The sequence below is a fragment of the Sus scrofa genome, chromosome 8, assembly GCF_054392235.1.
Source record: "Sus scrofa isolate SSC_HxYL_T2T_F1_AM1 chromosome 8, Sscrofa_HxYL_maternal_Yorkshire_Landrace_v2.0, whole genome shotgun sequence".
NCBI lineage: Eukaryota > Metazoa > Chordata > Mammalia > Artiodactyla > Suidae > Sus > Sus scrofa.
Genome location: NC_139390.1, coordinates 96,693,129 through 96,711,654, shown reverse-complemented (window position 1 = coordinate 96,711,654; position 18,526 = coordinate 96,693,129). Strand labels below are relative to the sequence as shown.

General features: G+C 35.7%; 1 long non-coding RNA gene across 1 annotated transcript in view; it reads right to left on the bottom strand.

Moving 5' to 3' along the window:
• Positions 1 to 1,874: 1,874 nt before the first annotated feature.
• The window catches only part of LOC106504725 (uncharacterized), a 58,600-nt gene continuing 41,948 nt past the window's right edge, over positions 1,875 to 18,526 (bottom strand). Inside the window, exon 4 of the long non-coding RNA XR_002346784.2 lies at positions 1,875 to 3,298. This is a non-coding gene — a long non-coding RNA (uncharacterized LOC106504725). The remainder of the gene's footprint in view (positions 3,299 to 18,526) is intronic.

Genomic DNA, 18,526 nt, shown 5'->3' with positions numbered 1-18,526 from the left:
ACACAGGTAGAACAACTGGCTCTTAGTTTGCAAGTTGACTTGAGTCAACTGTTTAAAACTCTGATTTCACATTTCAAATCTGTGTGTCGATGCACTGCCTAACATGACAGTTGTACATCTAAAATAAAACCAGGTCATTTCTATCTGGTAGGCAAGAGAAAATGTATACATGACCTTCTGTGGTACAGATGAAAATTAATCCATGAAGCACTTATTCTTTTCATTATCTAAGTCTTTATGGAAAAAGAACACACCCCCACTGTGCAAACATCTATACTTCAAAAGGCTTTGTAACAAGATATTTTATCTTTGTTCATCAGCTAAGGAGTTCTGCATATAAACAGGGAGCCTTAGCAGTCAATTTGGTTAACTTTTCTTGGATGATGAAAATACTGCTGCATCCTAGAAGTGAAATCTGCTTTCCTTTTACTCTAAGGTTACACTTATGATTGCTTTACTTCCCCTTTCATATATTGCCCATGTTAACTAAGAATCAGAAGTAGTATTCCCTTCCTTACATTCAAAATTAGGATAGAAGTTCATTACCTAGTAAAATATATCCTCCCAAATTCTAAATCTGTTGTATTTTCTATTTTCAAAGATAAAACTGAATTAACTTTATACTAGTTTAATGACATTTTGAAATACTGTTTGTGATTTCTGATATATTCTCTCTCATTTTCCTATTAAAGTACTCAAGAGGAGTTCCTGCTGTGGCACAACCAGGTTGACAGCATCTCTATAGCACCAGGGCATGGGTTCGAACCCTAGCCCAAAGCAGTGGGCTAGAAGATCCAGCATTGATTGCCATGGGTGTGGCCTGAGTCACCACTATGGCTTGGATTTGATCGCTGGCCAGGAACTCCATAGCCATGGGTGGCCAAAAAAGGTGTAAAAAAAAAAAAAAAAAAAAAAAAGGCAATGCTTCAAGAATACTGTTAACAAAAGTCACTAGGCAATCACTGGATGCAAGAGGACACATTCAAATTGTACCTAAATATCTAAGGAAAAACTGTGGAAAATTCCACAGAAAACAAAGATATTTCCATTTTCTCCACCAATCCAATCTCTAGATCTAGATGTAAATGCCCACAAGTACACACTTTTTTTTTTTTTTTTAATCTGAAAACCAGAGTTAGAGCCCGTCTGGCATAAGAGGGGGTGAAATCAGAATGGCCAAATATAGCTCGAACAAATATAAACCAGTCAAAAGCAAATGGCAAAATAGCAGACATTGTGATATAAATACCTGCCATAGAGTGAAATGTATAAAATAAAGCAAAGACAGCTATATTATTTTAAGTACACACTTAACAATGAAGATATGTAACCACAAGCTTACTTACCTGTTTTAAAGTCAAGAACACTTTGACAGTGTAGAGGTCACTATGATTTTACTCATAGTCTTACGCCTCTATTCAAATGAAAGCCATGCATACGGTGATTAAGAGCAAGGGCACTAAAGCCAAATGACCTGCAATTGAACCGAACCTTCAACTTACTGAAAGTAGTATCATGTATAAATTGCTTCAGCAGTCCCATTCATAATAACACCACCACAATAAAATTATCGTGGATTAAATAAAATAAACCTAATGACCCTACTACTGCTGCTTGTTCTTTTTTTTAAGTGTTAGGGTTTATATAACAGACTGTCAAAAATTTTTAAAAAAAGATATATAGAACCACAATTCTCAGACTTTAGTTTCTATGAAAATTACTTAAGATGTGGATGATGATGCTGATTTACGATATTACAATCATGGCTTCTGTTTCATTAGGAACAGAAGACGTACCAGTAACCTGTATTTCTACCACTTTAGATCTATGAAGCACATTGTAGAGAACATAGAAAGGTTGGTAACACAGTATCACAAGATTGATTTTATTCATACATACTGAAAATTGAACACTGCAAAGAGCAAATATATCTTATTATTTTACAAATTTATGGGATAGTTCAAAATCTGGTTTTTAAGAAGGTGGCAAACAGATACAAAACAGTTATTTCTCAAGGTGAAACTGAAAAGATTCTTTGATAAAAATAAAATAAATCAGAAATAACAAAAGCACAAGGAAAATTTTTAAAAATTTAATTTGTGATTTATGTCAGAAATTAATTTTATTATGAATATCCCAACTATACTATATAGCTAAAGTTGCATTCAGTAGTTTTGCATGCTTATGTATGTATTTTTTGGTCACATGTATAGCATGCAGAAGTTCCTAGGCCAGGGACTGAACCCCGCACCACAGCAGCAATCTGAGCCACTGCAGTGACAACAGATACTTAGCTCACTGAGCCACAAGGGAATTCCTACAAGCTTTTCTTTTTAAAGGAAAAAAAATGATGCAAGATTTAAACTCAGCACATTAGAGCATCAAAAGTAAAAAACTGAATAAAGTGTATCTATACATGTACACAGAACAAGAGCACCAACAGAGAGGGAAAGGAAAAGAGGGAGGAGGAAAGAAATTCTTGCTTTCATAAAATAGTAATTGATGAAGATGAGAAAAACTGAAGGAAATAAAGCATAGTACACCCAACCAAATTCTGAACATACCTAATTTAATCATCTCAGTAATTATTTGTAATGAGGTCTGTCAACATTCTACTTTTCAGAAGTAACTGATGCTTAAAGGTAAAACTGTAGAAGCTCAGTCTTGGCTTTTTGATAAATGAAATAACATTTTCCATGGTTATAAAAATGTGAAGAGAATATATTACACATGTTCAAAATTACATCTGAACTTCCGAGAGAGATTTGCTGACACAGCAGTTTTGTTTTTTCGTTATTGTAACAAATCAGTTTTCTCAGTTGAGGATAAGGAAAAAATATATTAACTGCCTTTAGAAACTATTTTTTTTTTCTGCGTTTACAGGAGCTTAATTGATTCACATCTCCCACCTCAAGTACACTCTTAAGAATGAGCTCTGTGATTGAAACATCAGCAAAATTACCCGTTCTCTTCATATTTCTAAATATTCTTATTCTCTCCTCACCTTCATGAACAGCTAAGAGAATAATGCTTCCTGACTATTAAGTATATAATCTAAAATACTTGTTAGATGCCATAAATGATATCTCAAAAAATCCTCATAACTTTTAATATATCATTACTTTTATTTCATAGGTGAGAAAAATGTAAGTCAGACAACATATTATTCTTTTACTAGAATACCGAGAGTTTATGTAGTCTTCATGGTCATTTCACAGCCATCTTCTAAATTCCCATGCCAAGTTACCACTTCAAAAAACCTTGAAATTGATAATTAATCCAAGAACTGATGATGTTTCTGAAAATCAAAAGTATAAAAAAGGTAAGTATATCTTCAGCAATTAAATCAAAGGAAAAATAAAGAAGTCTAGTATGCAGGAAATGATATATAAATGTATCTGGGCCTTTTTTTTTTTTTCCTTTGGTCTTTTTGTCTTTTTAGGACCACACCCGTGGTAAATGGAGGTTCCCAGGCTAGGGGTCCAATCGGAGATGTAGCCGCTAGCCTATGCCACAGCTCAGCAATGCCAGATCCAATTTGCATCTGAGACCTACACTATAGCTCACCAGCAATGCTGGAGCCCCAACCCACTGGGCAAGTCCAGTGATCAAACCTGTGTCCTCATGGATGCTAGCCAGGTTCACTAACTGCTGAGCCATGATGGAAACTATCTGGGGCTTTATGAAGAGGGTAAATAAAGGCAGGAAGCTATCGTTTTGACACACGCACAGAACCAGGATTCTAGGAATCGGGAGACAAAATGGAATCTGAGGCTGAGCTACCTTCAGGAAATCAGAAGTCAGAGAGTATGTGCATCAAAGACTCTGAGATAAGTCTGGTTCATGGAACTACCAAGGAAACTTGCCCTCCTTTAAAGTCTGAGCTAAAATGAGAAACATCTATATGGGAAGGTAAGGATCCTTAAGCAGATGTATCAAATTCATACCTCTCTAAAACTGTAATAACTTGAAAAATGAGTGTGAAAGCCTAAAATTTTGCAAACTGAGAGCACTATGGGTCCCCTTTAGGGAAAAAAACATTAAAACCTCGAGAGATGTTTCCCAAGCCAAGAATACATGGGGCAAACAGGAAAACCACCCTGAGGAGGAGCTCACAGTCAATGTTTACAAACCATCTGAGGAGACCTGCAACGACGGAAAGTTAACAGATGGAAGAAATGGGAGACTTTCCTCTCCAAGTGAAGAAATCCACTGGCATTCTAATCAAAATCTCACCAGGAATTTTAGCATAATTTGACAAGCTAATGCTATTAATCCTAATGGAGTTGTAAAAGTGAAAACAGTCATGGCAGTTCTGCAAAAAGAGGTTTATGATCTAGCCATAGTAGTTAAAACTGGCTAGATGGAATGGAACTCAGAATTCATGCTCCTCCAAACACACAGGGCACATAAATGATAGAGGATGGAAGTGACATTGCATATCAACAGGAAAAGTATTGTATTAGGATTCTCCAGAAACAAAGAATGAAAAGGGTACAGAGAGTATGTGTGGAGAGAGAAAATAGAAGGGAGAAATTGAGTCTGCTTTTTCTCTTGAGGGATTCAATGAATTGGATAAGGCTAATAACCACCTTACTGAAGGTAATCTACTTAAAGCTATGGATTTAAATCTCATCTAAAAATAATGCCTTCATAGAACATGCAGAACAAATATATGGATACCATGGCTGACCATCTTGACACACAAAATTCACCACTGCAAGTCTACATCAACTTGGCACCCATAAACATCTCCTTAAATGATATATAATCCCTAAATAAAGGTAATAATAACAAGGTCAGAGTTCTCTGGTGGCCTAGCATTTCAAGGATCTGGAGTCACTGCTGTGGTGTGGGTTTGATCCCTGGCCTGGGAAGCTCTGCATGCTGTGGGTGCAGCCAAAAAAAAAAAAGTAGATAACAAGGTCATAATTTTGTCTACCATGAATAATACATATGTTGACTTTCTATCACAATGTTCTGTTTGTCAAGGGGAGTAAACATTCAGGGAAACTTTACATCCTCTTCTGGGGAAAGGATGGTGGGGATTTTGTTATACTCAGGATGGATACATTATGTTAGGCTGAAGTATGACTTTCTTCTCTTTATTTTTGGATTAAGTACAGTTTAAGAAGATGTAATATAGGTTTCACATTGACAATAAAATTCATGATCACAACAGTGGTCAGGAAATGTCTCCTCACAAATGCAAAACACTGCCTTCAACTGCCTACTTGAGCTCCTTCCTGAAAGCCTCCAAGTACTTCATGTTTTGCATGACCAAAATGAACTCATCATTCCACACTTCCAAACCTGCCCCTCTCCAGTTACTGCCGATCATTGAAATAAAGGCAGCATTGCCCATCTGGTTACACAAGCAGGAGACAAAGTTATCTCTCTTGTCACTTTATGAAATACCAGAGGAAAATGACAATTATTAAAAGCCCTGTTATTAATCCTCTTCTATTCCCCTTTATTCAACATGTTTATAATACTTTAATGAATTTTCTGAAACTCTAATTAGATTAAGTAACCTAGTGACTTCTGGTATTTTTACAACAAACTCATAAATATGAGCTGATTCTGAAATCATGCAAAATTAAAGTACTTTTTCAATTTTACTAAAAAATTTCAACATTTTATTCAAAGCATAGATCTATATTCCAAATGTTAATTTAAGACATTAATATAACCTCTACATATAAAATTTTTACACCAGAAAGGTTTACATTTACAATTAATGATAATTATAGAAAATAATCTTACATCTGACAACAAAAGTAATAATTACTGAATATAAACCACTATCAAGAGTAGCTTTTGGATGAGTTCCCATCATGGTTCAGCAAAAATGAATCTGACTAGTATCCATGGGAATGGAGGTTTGATCCCTGGCCTCTATGAGTGGGTTAAGGATCTGGCATGTAGGTTGCAGTTGCAGCTCAGATCCTCCGTTGCCTGGCGGCCACAGTTCTAATTCAACCCCTAGCCTGGGAACCTTCATATGCTGTGGGTGCAGCCCTAAAAAGACAAAAAACAGCTTTTGGAAAAGGAGGCAAGAAAATGGGAAGAAGAGAGTCTCTTCAGCAAGCAGTACTGGGAAATTAGGAACAGTTGCATGTAAATCAATGAAATTAGAACACACCTTCACACCATGTATAGAAATAAACTCAAAATGGCTTAAAGATTTAAGCATAGGATACAAACTATTACATTTAGAATAGATAAATTATAAGGTCCTACTGTACAACACAGCGAACTATAGCCAATCTCCTGGGATAGACCATGATGGAAAATACAAAAATAGAATGTATATGTATATATGACGAGTCACTTTCCTGTACAGTCACTTTCCTGTCACACTGTAAATCAACTATAATTTAAAAATGTTTTAAAAAAGAAGAGCTTTTGGAAAAATTTCTTGTATTTTGATAACTGGTCCATCAAGAATTCTGATGGCTGTTCTCTTTGGTAATTTGCTTTTTCTCTTTATTCTCTTTAAAAATTTTACTACATACTCGTGCCCGTTTTGATGAAATTATCAGGCAAAATTGGAATATTTGGTATTTCCTGTACATATAATTCTTTGCCTTTGATTCCAAACTGGTATTTCATTAAGATGGTATAAATATGAACTGCTATTAAGTAACACAAAGAAGTAGATCAGTTGAAGAGTGACTAGGAGTGAAGAGATCACCAACTTTTCCACGGATCTGAGAACCAGAGACAGAAGCAGTTACATAGGGAGCTGCGAGAGCTGCTGCTCCTTGGCTGTGATGTCACAACACATGTACATTCATTTCTAATCAGCACCTCTGTCCCTGGTTCTAAGTATTAATTAGTGTTTCCCTCATTAGTACACTTGCAACTGAGGTTTTCAATGGAGATTACCTCATCTCTGTATTCAACAGAAATATAAAATGCCTTAACAAAAAAAACCCCTAAAACCTTGTGTCTAGTGTTTTTTGTTTGTTTAATGGTCATAACTGTGGCATATGTAAGTTCCTAGGCTAGGGGTCAAATTGGCCTATTCCACAGCCACAGCAATACCAGAAATGAGCTGCATCTATAACCTACGCTGCAGCTTGTGACCACACCAGATCCTTAACCCAATGATCAAGGCCACGGATCAAACCTGCATCCTCATGGATACCATGTCAGGTTCCTAACTCACTAAGGCACATGGGAGCTCTTACTGTTTTTAATGGAGTGTTATAATTAACACATATATTAAGTTTGAAAATAAAGGGCATTAATCATGTGCATGCTCCGAATGACTGCATTTTTTCAGACACACATGCAAACCCTAAGTCTTATTAAGAGCACAGTACTATGAAAACAGACACTATGAAACAAATGTACTCCAGATAAGATTTTTTATGCAACAATTACTAAAGAACATGTTATGTTTCAGTATATATTTGATTTTTTCATATAGACATGCTAAAATTGACAGCTATTCATATATATACATTATTTTAAAAGGAAATAAAATTTGTGCATATTTTATAGTTTTACTTATGAACTCATTTCCAAAGTTTTATCTAGTTTGAAATTCTATTTTCAATTTAACATGTGATTTTGTCCTGTAGATATTCAGTTTAGCTCCATATTCATGCAAGATAGCTATGGCTCACTCAAGTGGGGTGAGTTGGCAGTTTAAGGAAACTTTAGGAAAGGGCTATAGGAAATCAAAGAATTTTACACATCTCAAGTCTAGTGGCTGTGGATGGGTGGGTGGTATCTGTCACCATGCTAAAGCCTGGGGCCTGGGGAGGTTGCTGGACTGCAGGAGAGGGTAACTGGGGAATAAAGACTTGGACTTCACTTTCTTCCTGTCTTCTGGGAGAAGATATCCTGCTGGTAGCCCAGGACATAGCTAGGTAGAGAACAAGGGAGAGAGGATCTGAAGGGGCAAACAGAAGATACCCACAACAGCCTGCCTCTGTGACATGATCTTTATGCAACAGTAATAAAATTGTTGCTTTGCTTTTAGTCTGTTGAACAAATAAAAGAGGATACAATCAAATTAGATTTCCTTTAGACTATAAGTAACTAAAATACATATAAATGAATGTCTCATTCTTCTCAATGTCCTTCTGAAGTACAGATTCTACTCTATAGTGATGGCTAGTTCATAGAACATAAGCCAGGTACATGTTTTCCTAAGATGATGGCTGATTAAACTTAGCAACCAACAAAGGCAGTATTAGGTTAAAACAGAATTAAAACCCACATCTAGTATATTTTTTTCACAGCTACTCAAATTTTGAAATTTTTGAGTTGACTTCCCAGGTCAACTCCTTAGAAAATACAAAGACTTTGTGCATAGAGCATATTCACTTACATCATGAAAGACATCAATTCTCCCCTATATCTTGGTATATAACCTCAACTTTTCTTTTGGGGTCAATGAAAACTGCTGTTTAACATTTTATCTCCTGTAGTCCCTGTCATGGCACAATGGAAACAAATCTGACTAGGAACAATGAGGTTGTCGGTTCAATCCCTGGCCTCGCTCAGTGGGTTAAGGATCTGGCGCTGCTGTGAGCTGTGGTGTAGGTCACAGATGCAGCTTGGATCTGATGCTGCTCTGGTTGTGATGTAGGCCAGTAGCTACAACTTCAATTAGACCCCTAGCTTGGGAAACCTCCACATGCCATGGGTGCAGCCCTAAAAAGACAAAAAGACAAAAAAAATTATCTCCCTTTCCCAGCATACATCATCGTGAAGTCCTATATTTGGAAAATTTAATCATGGTTTCAATATATTGATTAAGTAATAAAATATTTTTAAGTCCATTAGAAGTTTTCTATACAACATTTAACTTAATAGAGAAAGGGTGTCCATAATTAATTTGAATCATTTTAAACAATAATTGGTCCAAAAATATTTAGGAATTTGGTCAGATCATGGCGATAGTGTACCACTAATCCTACATCATACACAGAGAAATGGAATTGACATTTTGCTCCTAGGACAGTTTTCTTACCAGTACTTTGAGACTGTAAATACAGCATAACTAATGAAGTATCAACACATGAAAAGTCACATCGCTGCCTAGCTCAACCAAGCCAGGTAAGCTAAGCAGAAGCTCAAGGAAGGAGCTGATGTGTTCCATAGGTCTGTACTGAAGGCAATGTCCAGGAAGAAAAAGGGAAGCACAAAGAACACAATAGAGCATCAAGCCTGGAAAAACCAGAATAAATCTTTGATTTCTGGGGCTAGCCAGGAGTTTAAGGGATGAATTCTCAGTGACAATGTCTGTAATAGCTGCACATTAAATACTGTGTGCACATGGACTCACTGGGGAAAGACTGTTAGTCATCCATAGATGGTCTGAGACACACCTGTTTACCCAAAAATTTCACTCAATAGTACCATTTCTTTATGCACTTGCAGGTGTGTGTATATATACACATACACACACACACACACACACACACATAATAGGGATATTTTTGAAATCTCAATTGAGATTTAATGAAAGTAAACATAAAAATACTAAGTCATTCATCCAAACATTTTACTTTATCAAGAGCCTTTGTCCCCGAGCATACAGTGATTGTTTTCATATAAATACTTCATGAGAAACTAGAGATGTTACTAATAGGTTATTATTAAAAAGGAAAACAACTGTTAATTGTTAGAGAAATGCAATTCGAAACTCCAACTGAGGTATCACTTCACACCAATCAGAATGGCCATCCTCAAAAAATCTACAAACAATAAATGCTGGAGATAGTGTTGAGAAAAAGGAATCCTCCTACACTCTTGGTGGGAATGTAAATTGGTGCAGTCACTATGGAGGAAAGTATGGAAGCTCTGTAAAAAGTTAAATGTACAACTACTACATGATCCAGCAATCCCACTCCTACTTATATATCCAGAGAATTCTCAACCATAATCTGAAAAGATAAGGCACCCCAATGTTTACTGCAGCACTATTCACAATAGCCAAGACATGGAAGCAACCTAAATGTTCATCAACAGTGGAATGGATAAGGAAGTTGTGGTATATACATACAATGGAATATTAGCCACAAAAAAGAATGAAATAATGCCATTTGCAACAACATGGATTGACCTAAAGATTATCATACTGAATAAAGTCAGAGAAAGACAAGTATCATATGATATCACTTATATAAGGAATCTAATAAAAATGATACAATACTGAGTTTCCACCAAGACATAACAGAATTGGTGGCATCTTGGGAGCACTGGAATGCAGGTTTGATCCCTGGCCTAGCACAATGTTTTTAGAATCAGCATTGCAGCAGTGTGGCTTATCTATGGCTCAGATCTTAACGCTGACCCAGGAACTCCATGTGTTATGGGGTGGCCAAAATTAAAAAAAGATATAAAAGAACTTTCTTTAATAAAAAACAGAAACAAACTCATAGATTTCAAAATCAATCTTATGGCTACCACAGAGGAAACCATGGTGGGGAGGGAGGAATTAGGAGGATGGGAATAACATATATACACTACTGTATACAATAGACAACTAACATGAACCTAATTTATAGCACAGGATATCTACTCAACAGTTTGTAATAACCTATATGGGAAAAAAGAATCAATATATTTATATGTATGACAGATTCACTCTGCTGTACACCTGAAACTAAAACATTTTAAGTCAATTACAATAAAGTTTTTTTAAAAAATATAAATGTTTAAAAAAAGAAAAGTCATAATTTATATAGTAAAAAACAGCATAGAAAACAGATTTTAGAACTTATAATATTTATAAGTAACAATTTTTTTAACATAAATGATCAATAGCTTGAGGTCATCACCCAGCTTCTTCTATTTAACAGTGAACTTATTTCTTAAATACACAGATATCCCCTACAAACCCCTGTAATACATATCCATTTTGCAGAAAAGGCTTATGATAATGGTTTTGGTGCTCCAAACTTTAAATCCATGTTTTTTTATTTGCATTACACTGCACTGAACACTTCACATGCTTTTTATACCCTTAAAGTAAGCTTTTACTGGTTTTTATTCAGTGATCACATTGTCTTGCCAAATGACAGCTGTTACAACATCAGAATATCATCAGTTTTATATTCATGTTGAAGCTATAGCTATTTTTAATACTTTTGTCCTTAAGCCTTTTTTTTTTTAATATAGTAGAATCAAGTGGTTAACACACCACCATATTACAGTACTAGAGTATTCTGAAACCTGATATATTGAGCCTTATGTTGTCTTGTAGTTTGGTTTAATTAACAGATTTCCATTAATTATAACGTCCTCTCAAAGTTTAGCATGTACTACATGTTACAATAGGGGAAAAGACCCAATAGTAAGATAGTAAAACTCTTATGTTTGAAAATAAGAATTTGGTATATACTATCTAAAATGGAAAGATAAATACATGATGATTATTCAGTTAATACATATAGAGAAGATAGGGCAAGAGGTTCCTAGTAGTTCATGTAAAATATAGTACTAATTGATTTTTCAAACCACATTATTTGCACTATTTTAATACAAAAATGTTAGATTAAAACCAAAGATATTTTAGACAAGTCAAAGATAGAGATACAAGAATATTTTGACTACAGTTGTATATGGGTTAATGAAAAGCAAAAAAATGTGCCTCTACATGTACAATATAACAGCATCCTCTTTCACTAGGGACCTAGACATTGACAATAACTGAAGCAAAACTAAATAAAGAAGGATGGTGAGACACTAGAAGCATGGAAACTGAAATGATTTTATTTCATAAAATGGATATAACATAACATTAATTCCTGAAGAAAACTTGATGATAATTTAGTCAAACTTCCTTATTTTACTACAGAGAAATCTGAGATTAGAGAAAGCAAGTTAATTGAGGATGGTCACATGTCAGTAAGAGGAAAACTGGACTTGAAATTCTCTGTCTATAGGTCTGGGATCTATTACTCTCCAGTGGTGTAAAATCAGATATTCTTCACCACAGAGAGGGTACTGTTCTAAAGGGAGAACTTGTAGCAGTGATGTATTTCAGACAGCCTCCCACATAGCCAGAAGAACATACAGGTATCACTCAATTACTCACAGGAAGGGAAAGTTCATCAATTTGGTCTATTCTGAAGGTGTTCATAAATGTAAAGTTTGTTTAAAAATGTTTCAAAAATATTTTAAATAATTTGAAAAATCAAGAAAAATACACACACAATAAGTGGTGTGATAGGTAAAACTTGAAATGAGTGTTTGATGTTTGCTATGTTTCTATTTTCAATTTTTTCCAAGTTTAACATTTTTTACTGAATCTTTGAAGCATTTAGATTTGTTATTTAACTGGCTGAAACTGAATTACAACGTCCTTTGGAAAACATTCTGATACTTCTGATCAAAATTATTAGAAAAGCGCAGACTAACAGTTTTATACTGCTATATAAACAGAAAAACAAAAAATAAAAATTCTACATGGTTCTTTTATACATATATATGCATTACATCTTCAAAGATCAATCTATCCTTTTTAACTAATACATTTCTTTTTATTTAAAATTAACTACTTACTGAGAATTTATCAATACACTTCTGAAGTTTTCTTAGCCATATTTATGATGTTCAGCATTATTTATTAACATAATTAGAAATATAATTGTGAAGAACTAAGAGTTATAGTAAAATGGACTTTTCTTAGAATTCCCATTGTGACTCAGTGGGTTAGGAACCCAGTGTAGTCTCTGTGAAGATGTGGGTTTGATCCCTGGCCTTGCTCAGTGGGTTAGGGATCTGGCATTGCCACAAGCTGTGGCATAGGGCACAGATGCAGCTCTGATTTGACCCCTACCCTGGGAACTTATATATGTCGCAGGTGCGGCCATAAAAAGAAAACAATATATATATTTTTTAAAATTTTCTTTAGAGTTATTTGGAGTTTTAAAATCTTACAAATTTACCAAAAGAGAACGTGGTCAAATGAATTAGGTTAGTTAATTAATCTAGAAATTCGTACAATGACACTATTTCTGCTTGATTACATTGAGTCTTATGAAAGTGGTGTTGTCCTCTGAATATTTTTGGTTAGTCTAGTTTGATCCTCACTATTAGAATAACTATGCAATGCACTGCTCTGAAAATTTGTTTAAACATTTACTGGAAAGCTACATGGTACTAGCTTATGAATCTTGTTCCACTAAAATTCTAAATACAGAAACTTTTAAAATTTAAAATAAATACCCATGAGACCTGAAAAAAAATGTGATTTTAAAGTCATTTAAGTCGCTTTACAGAAACAGCCTCTTGTAGCAAATATTATTATCCGGGCATGGTTCTCTCCTATGGAAATTTTGGGAGTTTTTTGGCACCATGATGGAAAAAGGCCTAGTCCACTATGAAGCTGACAGAGAAGAGAGGAGTGCTAAGAAACAGGTCACAAAGTCTTGGTGGCCTCATTTGATCTACCTGAAGCTAGATAAAGCTTGGTTTTATGAGCCAATGTAATGTCTGGCTGTCTCTCTTGCTTAAGTCAAAGTTCAGTTCCTGACCAAGGAACTAACTACCCCTTACGACTCACTCCCAACCATGGCAAGCCCTTTTTACCATTTCTGCTCATGATTGGAACACCCTTCCCATCTCTCAACCCAGCAGTTTCTATGTACCCGGTCACACCCAGGTCACCATACCTCCCTGCCATTCTACACTACCCAGGCAGAATTAATCCCCTCTTTAGGTTCCTGCAGCCCAGGCTCACTCAGGCCACTGCACTTCATCCTCAACTTCATATCACCTCTTTGATCACAGTAGCATATTTGAGCCATACTACCACCTGAGTGTGTAACTTCTAAGGAAGCCATCAATATTCATTTTAATTTCTTTTTTCTTTTTTTTTTATTGGCCACACATGCAGCATATGGAAGTTTCCTGGCCAGCGACTGAATCTTAGCCACAGCTGCTATCTATGCCGCAGATGTGGCAACACTGGATCCTTAAAGCCACTATGCTGGGCTGGGAATTGAACCCGTGACTCCGCAGGGATCTGAGCTGCTACAGTAAGGTTTTTAACCTACTGCACCACAGTAGGAACTCCTCATTTTAATTTCTATTAGCAAAAAATTCTGATTGCTTTTCTGCATGTTAAAAGTGATAAAGGCACGTTATACTCTTTAACAATTCATTTTGATCTATTGCACTTAGCTGATGTCCTCCTGACCTTCAGAGTATTCTTCATGGATTCTGGGCACTACCCCATGCTCAGCCTGGCTTGACAAGATACTGGGCAAGTTGTTCTCACTGGCACTCTTCCCTATGTGTTTAAGACCTGGCAGTGACATCTTTCAGCTTAGAAAACACAGCATGAACAACTGTGCTCAAAATTCTACACAGTGACATCCAAGAAAAGTTTACTTTTGCAGAAAGTAACACAATATACCCCTGCCAAGCCTTTGAGGCTCTTTCCAAACTATATACATTTCTCAAAGAGAGAAAACAATTTATTTGATATTTTTAGACAAAAATAATATCCATAATGAAATAATTTGTGATCTCTAAATATTTAAAAATAAATTTCAGCTCTGCATTCTTTTATAATTTTCATTCAGCACTCCAAGAAAATAGCTTTAAGGTGAACTGTTTACACATTTGTGTTTTTATAAAGAAGACTAAAATAGGGATAAAATTTTTATCAAATTCTAATTTAAAAGTATTCAAAATTATTTTTACACACTCAATTAGAGAAATTTCCTTGTACCTACATAAAAGATAAGCATTATTTAAAATTAATTTTTCTTAAATTAAGTATTAAAAAGATAATAAATGGAGATGAAAGGCAGATTGGAGACAAGATGGCAGAGTAGAAGGACCCTGAGCTCACCTCTATTCACTGGCGCATCAAAATCACAAAAAACTGCTGAATAACCATTGATTAAAAAGATTAGACCCTACCATAAAAAGGTATTGTACACCCAAAGATAAAAAGACAAAACCAGGAGACAGTAGGATGGGCTCATTTTGCAATATAATCAAATTCCATGCCACCTGAGTGGTTGACCCACAAACTGGAGATTATATTGCAAATGATCTCCCATAGAAGTGAGAGCTCTGAGGGCTAAGTCAGGCTTCTCTGCCTAGTGGTCTGGCATTAGGAGGAGGAGTCCCCAGAGAATTTGGCTTTGAAGGCCAGTGGGGCTTGAAGCAGGAGTTTCACAGGACTGTCAGAAACAGACACTCCACTTTTGGAGAGTGTACACAATATCTTGTGCACACCAGGACCAAGGGCGAAAGCAGTGATCTATAAATGCCTGGGCCAGAACTACGTGTTGGTCTTAGAGGGTCTTCTGGGGAAGTGGGATTTGGCTGTGGCTCTCCCTGGAGTCATAAAAGCTGGTAGCAGACATTTGGGGAGTGTTCATCTATGTGAACTCTTGCTGGAGGTAGACATCTGGCATGGGTCTTTAGCACAAAGACCTGGCCCACCCAACAGCCTGTAGGCTCCAATGCTGGGATGACTCAGGCCAAACAATCAACAGGGCAAGAGCACAACCATACCCATTGGCACACCAGATGACTAAAGACTTCCAGAGCCTACAACCACCTCTAAACACACCCCCTTGACATAGCTCTGCCCACTAGATGTTCTAGACCTAGCTCCACCTGCCAGAGGGCAGGGACTGGCCCCTCCTGCCAGGAAGCCTGCAAAAGCCTCTAGAAGAGCCTCACCCACTGGAGGCAGACATAAGAAGCAAAAAAATGATCACATGGCCTACAGAACTGAGTCCACAAACAGGGGTCAGAATCTACCCTGGAAAATCTGGCCCTTGGTCCTTGGGTGATGGGAAGGGGGTATACTGCTGGGACACACAGGATGTGCCTTACAGAAGTGTTAACTAACCTACTCCATACATAAAAATACAAATAGAAAGTTAAGCAATAGGAGACTGCAAAGGAATATGTTCTAGACAACGGAAAAGGATAAAACCCAGAAGAATAACTAAGTGGACATAGGTAATCTACTTGAAAAAGAGTTCTGAGTAATGATTGTAAAGATGATCCAAGAACCCAGGGAAAGAATAGATGCACAGAGTGAGAAGTTACAAGATGTTTTTAACAGAGTTAGAAAATATAAAGAACAACCAAACATAACTGATGAATACAATAACTGAAAGGAAAAACACATTAGAAGGAATCAGTGGCAGAATGGACAAGTGAGCTGGAAGACAGAGTGGTGGAAATCACTGTTGTGGAATAGAATAAGAAAAAGAATGAAATGAAGGCAGTTTAGGAGATCTCTAGGACAATTTCAAATGTACCAATATTCACATTACAGGGGTCCCAGAAGGGGAGGAGAAAAAGAGACTGAGAAAATATTTGAAGTGATAATAGCTGAACACTATTTTGTATATCCTGTATTCTCTAACACAGGAAAGGAAACAGTCACCCAAATCCAGGAAATGCAGAGTACCATACAGGATTAACCCAAGGAGTAACACATGGAGACACACAGTAATAAAACTGACAAAAATTAAAGGTTAAGAGAAAATATAAATGCAACAAGAGAAAAGCAACAAACAACACACAAGAGAACTCCAATAAGGCTATGAGCTGATTTTTCAGCTGAAACTCTGCAAACCAGAAAAGAGTGGCATGATATATTTAAAGTGATGAAAATGAAAAACCTACAACCAAGAATATTCTAACCAGCCAGGCTCCTGTTCAGATTTGATGGTGAAATGAAAAGCTTTATAGACAAGCAAAAGTTAAAAGAATTCAGCACCACCAAACCAGCTTAAGAACAATTGCTAGAGAAAAGTAACTACTCTAGGTAGAAAAGAACAGGTCACAACTAGAAACAATACAATTGGGAAATGGGAAACTTACTGGGGAAGACAAACATACGGTAAGAGTAAGAAATTGTCTACAACACACAAATATGGTATCAAAACCAGTAATTGCAATAATAGAATAAAATGCAAGATAGTTGAAATACATTTGAAATTGAGAGATCAGCAATTGAAAACAAGCAAATATATAGATGTAGATAGCCTTACCAAAACATCATGCAAATCAAAAATCTATAGTAGATATACACACAGAAAAGAAAAAGGAATCCAAACACAACACAAAAGATAGTTATCGAATCAAAAGAGAACAAAAGAGGAAAGAAAAAAGACAAAAACAAATACAAAACAATGAACAAAATGACAAAAAGAACATACACATCGATAATTACCTTAAATGTAAATGGATTAATTCTCCAACCAAAAGACATACACTAGCTGAAGGGATACAAAAACAAGACCTACATATATGCTGTCTACAAGAGACCACTTCAAATCTAGAGATATATACAGAATGAAAGTGAGGGGATGGAAAAAGGTATTCCATGTAAATGGAAATCAAAAGATAACTGGGGTAGCAATACTTAACATTAGACAAAAGCTTTATAGATGGTTACAGGACACAAAGGAGGACACTACATTATGAACAAGGATCGATCCAAAAAGATATAACAATTATAAATATATATGTACCCAACATAGGAAAAGCTCTATATAAAAGGCAAATGTTAACAGACATAAAGGGAAAAACTGACATTAACAGAATAACACTGGGGGACTTTAACACCCCACTTACATCAACAGACAGATTATCCAGAAAAAAGGTCAATAAGAAAATACTGGCATTAACAGACACATAAGACCAGACAGACATAATTTATATTTATTGACATCCCAATAGAAAGCAGCAGAATACACATTTTTTTCAAGTGCACATGAAACATTCTCCAGGACGGATTACATGCTGAGCTACAATTCAAGCCTCAATAAATTTAAGAAAATTGAAATCACATCAAGCGATCAAGTATCTTTTCTGACCAGAAAGCTATGAGATTATAAATCAACTATGAGGAAAAAAAAATGAAAAACACAAACATGTGGAGGTCAAACAATACATTACTAAACAACTTATGGAACACTGAAGAAAGGAAAGAGAAAATAAAATAATAAATAGAAACAAATGAAAATGAAAACACAATGATCCAAAACACATGGGACACAGCAAAAGCAGTTCTAAGAGGGAAGTTTACAGCAATTCAAGTTTACTTCAAGAAACAGGAGGAAAAAAATCTCAAATAAACAGCCTAACCTAACACCTAAAGCAACTAGAGAAAGGAAAACTAGCAAAATCCAAAGTTAGAAGGAGAGAAATCATAAATATCAGAGCAGAAATAAGTGAAAGAGAGACAAAGAAAAAAAAAGATAAATGAAACTAAATGCTGGTTCTTTAAAAATATAAACAAAACAGATAATCCCTTAACAAGACTCATTAAAAAGAAAAAAAAAAGAGATGGCCTAAATCAATAAAATTAGAAATAAAAAAGAAGTTACAACCAACACCACAGAAATACAAAGGATCATAAGTGACTACTACAAGCAACCATATGCAAATAAAATAGGCAACCTAGAAGAAACAGACAAATTCTTACAGAGGTACAATTCCTAAGACTAAACAAGGAAGAAATGAAAATATGATCAGACCAATCACAAGTACTGAAATTGAAACTGTGATT